The sequence below is a fragment of the Oryctolagus cuniculus genome, chromosome 5 (assembly GCF_051225735.1).
Source record: "Oryctolagus cuniculus isolate XC-2025 breed Fujian yellow rabbit chromosome 5, ASM5122573v1, whole genome shotgun sequence".
Taxonomy (NCBI): Eukaryota; Metazoa; Chordata; class Mammalia; order Lagomorpha; family Leporidae; genus Oryctolagus; species Oryctolagus cuniculus.
Genome location: NC_142871.1, coordinates 139,387,028 through 139,393,471, shown reverse-complemented (window position 1 = coordinate 139,393,471; position 6,444 = coordinate 139,387,028). Strand labels below are relative to the sequence as shown.

At 62.2% G+C, this 6,444-nt stretch overlaps 1 pseudogene across 1 annotated transcript; it reads right to left on the bottom strand.

The window, feature by feature from the left end:
* Positions 1-1,510: 1,510 nt before the first annotated feature.
* On the bottom strand, positions 1,511-5,111 carry LOC138849883 (RLA class I histocompatibility antigen, alpha chain 11/11-like; annotated as a pseudogene). Its single transcript, XR_016234695.1, has 8 exons — positions 5,039-5,111; positions 4,495-4,768; positions 3,991-4,287; positions 2,776-3,051; positions 2,542-2,658; positions 2,117-2,149; positions 1,923-1,969; positions 1,511-1,781 (listed from the first exon to the last, which is right to left on the bottom strand). The product of XR_016234695.1 is annotated as an RLA class I histocompatibility antigen, alpha chain 11/11-like (transcript).
* Between the last annotated feature and the right edge of the window lie 1,333 nt (positions 5,112-6,444).

Sequence of the window (6,444 nt, the reverse complement as noted above, 5' to 3'; positions counted from 1 at the left end):
AACTCCATCCTGAGGCCCAGCTGCCGGCCCCACAGTGTCAGCCACACTCCCTGCAGACACCTGGGCTCCCAGGGCGTCTGCATGGACGCCTGGGCCGTCCCCTCCTCAGATGCCCTTCCCACTGTCGCCCCCTCTCCTCCAGAGAAACCCCCACCTCCTGCTGCCAGGAACTCCTTGACCGACCTCTCTCAACCCCTGGTGCAGTCCACAAGGCAGCGCCATGAGTCCATCTTCAGAAGGAGCTGGAAGCTCCTCTCCCACTCCTCCCACCCCGCCCCAGCACGGTAGCCCCGCCCCAGCACGGTAGCCCCGTCCCCAGCCTGGGCTCTGCCGGGTGCCCTGATGTCCTCCCTGCAGCCTTGCTGGCCTCTGCGCCCCACTCCCCCAGCAGCCAAGCGGTCCTGTAAGGGAGCAGCAGAGCCACGCCCCTTCCTGCTCAGAGCTCTCCCAGCTCCCAGCTCACTTAGAGCAAGGGCAACACCCTGCCAGTGTGCACACGGCCTCCGTGCCAGTCGTGCCCCTGACCCAGTCTTCACGACCCCCTGCTCCTTGTTCCTGTAGTGTAGACACTACACTACACTCCCACATACATGCACGCACACATACACACATAGACACACAGATACACACACATACACACACACCTGCCCCAGGAAATTCCCACTGGAGTTTCCATGCCTACTAAGGACCTGCCCCAAATGGCTTTGCAGATGACTCCTCATGTCCCTCAAATGTCTTCAAGGCCACTGTCTCAGTGAGGTCCTCGCTGACCCCAGCCCCACAAGGCAGCCACTTTCTCTCTCCCTCACACCCTCTCTGCACCACCTCCCTCACGCACTATCCTCCTACCCTGAGCGCTCTCCCATTGTTCTGTCCAGAGCCCATCACTGCCTCCTCCCTGGAATGCAGGCTCCACAGGGCCAGCAGCTTCTGCCTCCCTCAGGGCTGCAGCTCGGGTGTCATGGGCGGGGCCCCCAGCACACAGCACCTGCAGTGGAGCTCCGCCCCCTTCCTGCTGCTGCTTGTTTATCAATGGAGCCCAGGTCAGCTGCAGCCTGAGGCAGCCACAGCCCCGCCCCCTCACCCTGCTGTCACCAGGGCCCTCACAGGAACAAGGGCAGTGTGAGCAGCCAAGGAAATGAAAAATAAATGAACGCGGGAAAGATGGGGGCCGTGGCTGGGCCCAAGCCTGAGCTCAGGCTGCCCAGGCACAGGAAGCCGTCCCGGCTGCGGGTCCCAGGAACAGGACCTCCTGGGGCCGTGGCTGAGTCCGGTGAGCACAGGCGGGGGTCGGGGGCAGAGCTTCCACTGGAGACAAGGACGGGGCAGGACCCGGGTAAGGAGCGACCACAGCGCCCGGATGGACTCAGCACCCAGGGCACAGCACTGTCCTCACTCAGTGCCTCCCGGCCCCTCCCAGCCCCACCTGCAGCACACTCAGCACAGCAAGCACACGGGTTCTGGAAGGTTCTAGTGCTTCTATTTATTTCTATTTATTTCCTGTCTCAAATTTAAGGAATCTCCTCATTTAATTAACTCACCAACCCGTCATGACAGAATTGGAAAAATAAATCAGTGTTCAGACTGAATGGGGAAGGAGCTGCAGCGCAGTGCACGGGACCTGAGACAGGACGGAGACGCCCACACGGGCAGGGCGGGCCAGGCTCCCCTCCCCACACTGTGCCTGCTGTCCATGCACTCAAGGTGAGCCAGGCTCTGAGGACAAAGACGGGGCCTGCACGAATCTGCATCGCTCAGTCCCACACAGGCCACTTCTCACACTATAGAAATATCCAGATAACAAGTTCAGATGAGCAGTGCACACGGGACATGAGCAGCCACCACCATGGCCCATTCAAGGAATCCCCAGACCCACGGCGTCCCCTCCCCCACCTCCTCCCCAGCAGGCCTCCAGGTCTCACCTTTCAGGGCATGAGAGAATCATCAGAGCCCTGGTCCCTGTGGCCACCTGGGGTGAACAAATCAGGGCTTGGTGAGGCCCACAGGGGGCGTGGCTGAGGGAGGGACAAGGGGTGGGCGGGCAGCGTCTCCATGGGCTTCTCACTGTGGCAAGGGTCTTCCTGACCTTCACACCCCCCTAATCCCCAGGACTTACCTGCAGCCGGAGCATATCTCCCTCCTTTCCCATCTGTGAGAAGAAAACACCTTGTGAGAGGCCAGGGAGGAGGCAGGGCCTGAGCACCCACCTAGAGGAAGCCCAGAGCACTGGCTCATCCTACAGAAGCTTCCAGAACTGTGGCTGTGGGACAGGAGACCCCGCCCCTGGAGCCCTGTCCTCAGCTGGGGCCGCCCCCTGCTCTGTGGCTGCTGGCACTCAGCGCCCATCACCAGAACCAGCACAGGAAATATTCATCCTTATCTTCCCTTGTGCTTTACAGAGAGCCCAAGTTAGCACACAGGGCCTGGCCTGGGTGTGCAGATGGGTGTGGACTGGGTGTCCTATGAATGGGGCGGGTGCACTTCTCCCTGGGGCTGGAAGTTTCTCAAGGGACAGGAGACTCAGACCCCACCCTCCCCTACCTGAGCTGTGCTTCCTCCTCATCACAACAGCGACCACAGCTCCCAGGATCAGAACTCCAAGCAGCACCAATCCAGCAACAATTCCCGCTGTGGGGATGCTGGGCTGAGCAGGAGGCTCTGAGAGGGAAGGGGAGGTGAGGGGCTCTGACCCCAGGGCTCAGCCCTGCCCCTGCTGAAGACCCCCAGCAGGGCTCTGCCCTCCCCACAGAGGCCCCACCCCCCTGCCCTCCTCACCCCATGTCAGGGTGAGGGGCTCGGGCAGCCCCTCGTGCTGCACACGGCACGTGTATCTCTGCTCCTCCCCAGAAGGCACCACCACAGCCGCCCACTTCTGGAAGGTTCCATCGCCCCCAGGCCTGGTCTCCACGAGCTCCGTGTCCTGGGTCTGGTCCTCCCCATCCCGCTGCCAGGTCAATGAGATCTCCGCGGGGTAGAAGCCCAGGGCCCAGCACCTCAGGGTGGCCTCCTTGTCAGAGGCGGGGTGGTGGGTCACGTGGGCTTTGGGCGGGTCTGAGGGAAAGATTTGGAAAGTTCAGGCACTTTGTGATCTTCATGGGACACGGGAGCAGCACTCAGGGGACCATCCTGAGAACGGAGGGGACGACAGAGGTTGGGGAGGGGGTGCAGAACCCAGACCCTGCCTGCACACAGGCATGGGAGGTCCTAATATCTGGAAAACTCTAGAATCAAGCAAGACCTCCAAGTTAGAAGTCTCCAGTTGTCTGAGAGGGAGGAAAGGGATTTCGGTGTTGACTTTTTTGCGGGACACACCAATTAACACACATCTAGACCTTGAGATCAAATAGAAGTCTCTATTAGCCAGCTGGCTACTGCCTTTCTCACACAGCAAATCCAGAGAGACAGCAGCCAGATGCAGTAGTGGGGGAGGGGGTTAAAGGCAAAACCACATTGTGTTGTCAGCAGTTAATCAGGTGGGCATGCTAGCAAAGGGGAGCTGCTAGCCAATCAGCAATCAACCCCTACTCCTGCCTGACTCCAGGGGCTGGCATCTGATGCCCTCCGGTACCAAATGTTTCCTTCATGTGCAACCGACACATCCCACACACCTTTACTTTTACTCTCTTGAAGTATAACATTTTTGGAATACCCCCACTTGTCACAACCTGAGTGGAGGCCTCCAGACTCCAAAGACCTGAGGTCAAACCCCCCTATGCAGCAGCCTGGGAGAGATCCCGGCTCACTCACGGAACCCTGCGGGAGTCCAAGGCACCGCTGAGGGTGACTTTGGGAATCTTCTGTGTCTCCCTCCTGAGACAGCCCCGTCCCTCAACTCCCCTGAGAGAAGGGCGGCCCCAAAGCAAGGAGGACGCTTCCGCCCCCCTAAGGTGAGGAGAGGCAGATTCGGGCCTGGGTCTCATTTCCTCCCCTCCTCCCCAGCTCCTGCCGCAGGAGAGGTCAGCGAGCGCGACCCCACCCAGCCCCATGCACCTGCGCGCTGCAGCGTCTCCTTCCCCGTCTCCAGGTATCTGCGCAGCCATCCACGCACTCCCCCTCCAGCCAGGCCCTGTGGAGCTCAGCCTCACCGGACGCCTCCCACTTGCGCTGGGTGATCTGCGCCGCCATGTCCGCCGCGGTCCAGGAGCGCAGGTCCTCGTTCAGAGCGATGTGGTTGGCGCCTTCCTAGGCGTGCTGCTCGTACCCGCGGAGGAAGCGCGCGTCCGCCCGACCTCACAGCCATACATCCTCTGGATGGTGTGAGACCCCGGCCCCGCCCCGCGGTCAGCCCTGGCCACGTAGCTCCGCCCCCGCCCTGACCCACCCGCGGGGATTTCGACATAAATCATAACCGAAACTCGGGAGGGTCCCGCGGGCTCCTCCCGGGCCGAGGGTCTCCGTGGGGCGCGCATTCTGGGGGACCTCTGCCCGGGAGACTCGGAGCCCCCTGGGCCCCACGCGGGGAGGGGTCGCGAGCTGCGGTGGGGCCCGGGTCACTCACCGGCCGCGCTCTGGTTGTAGTAGCCGCGCAGGGTGTTCAGGTGCACGCGATAAATCCGCTCAAAGCACTTAGCGCGCTGAGTCTTCCAGACCCACTACTCCGGCTCCACCTGCCGCGCCCACGGTGCCCGCGGCTCAGCCCTCGGTCTGGAGGCGTCGCTGTCGAAGCGCCCGATCTGCGTGTCGTCCACGTAGCCCACGGCGAGGAAGTGGGGCTTCCCCAGGCCGGGCCGGGACACGGCGGTGAGCAAATAATTCAGGGGGTGCAAGCCTGTGGGCAGGAGCGGCTGAGAACAATCAGATGCCTGCCAGCAGCGGGATGCCTGGGTCTGAGGTGGGTGGGACCGGATGGGAGTTAGGGGACAGGGGGTCCTGAGACAGAATAGGGGAGGTGGGGAGGGAGGGGACGGGACCGGAGCGGCTGAGGTTGGGGCTTCTGGACCAGGGGCTGAGGAGACGATCTCCGGGGTCCTGTGTCCCTGCCACGCGGTCCCCACGTTCCTGCCCCACAGAAGCCGTCTCCATCCCACTGTGCACCCACCCTTCCGGGTCTCAGTCAGGGCCAGGGGCCCTGCGAAGAGCAGGAGGAGGGTACAAGGCGCCATCGAACCCATGGTCCAGTTCTGGGGAAAATCAGTCCTGTCAGCTCCATGCACAAGTATCACCCGGATCCGGCGGCGCTGATTGGCTCCACTAAAATCAGACGCCCAATGGGAGTGAGGCCTGGGCCCGCGTCACGAGTGTCCAGGTAGAAGGACACCACCCAATTTGGGAGAGAAGTGAAACTCCAGGACACAGCGACTCCCAACCGCTCGGCTTCCTCGGCCCAGACCCTGCCCTGGAACACAGATCCTGAGCGCCACGCCAGGACCTGGACTCTGCCCCGACCCCTGACAGCCCCGCGCTGCGCGTGATGTCGGCTCCCTGAGGCCCGGCAGCCGCTGTCTGAGGAACCCGGAGAGCCCCAGGCCGGCCCAGCCCCTCCCTTCCCTTCCCGGATCCCTGTCCCTGAGCTGTGCCTGCTCCTTACCTGTCCCCTGGACTCTTCTAGAGGAAACCTCACCTCCAGGGACCTTGCTGGTGGGGAGTGAGGGGCCTGGGGAGGGCGGGAGGAGCGCCAGTAGTTTCGTCCTCAGTTCCCAGGGAGGGGGCCGCTGTGTGTGAGAGCCCCAGAGAGAGGTCCCCGCCAAGCCCAGTCCTGTGGTTTATCAGCCACGTCTGCAGCATGCACTTTCCCACCTGAGTGATCAGGACCCTGGTCTGTGACAGAGCGCACCGTGGCCTCGTCATACCTAAAAGTGTCCAACAGTGATGCCCCCAGAGCCCCAGGTCTGCTTTCCCAGATAATGTGGCTGTGCCCTGGTGACAGTCACCTCCCCCCCACCCCCAGCCCTGAGCCTGTCTGTGGGAGTGCAGCACAGCTCAGCACCGAGTCCCTCCCCATCCACCAGATGTGGTCCAGGACCCCAGGGATGCCTGACCCTGGCCAGTCCTGAGCCCTGCCCTGCCCGCACCTGTGATGAAGTTTAGCTGATGAATCAAGAACAGGAAGAGGTGAACCACAGCACTGATAGCGTGGAGCTGTTCCCACCACGAGCTGTGAGAAGTCTCGTGTGACTGTGGTCTCTGAGAGGTCTCGGTGCTGTGTCCCCTCCTCTGTGACAGTGTGAGGAGCCCGGTGCCTGTGTGATGCCGTGGAGGGATGTGGGTGGCAGACACTCTGATGCAGTGCTAGGCTGTCAGGTAAGGGGGCTGACACAGACCTGTGACACCTCTAGAGCCACGTGACACACAGGAGGCCTGCTGAGTGACTAGTGGGGTGTAGGGGATGCAGTGGGGATGGGCTAGACCCAGCCATGATTGACACCCCAGGTGGGAGGGACCAGTCAGGAGATTCCATCACTCCCTCAGGAGGGCCCAGGAGGGGGGTGTGGAGGTCAGGTTAGT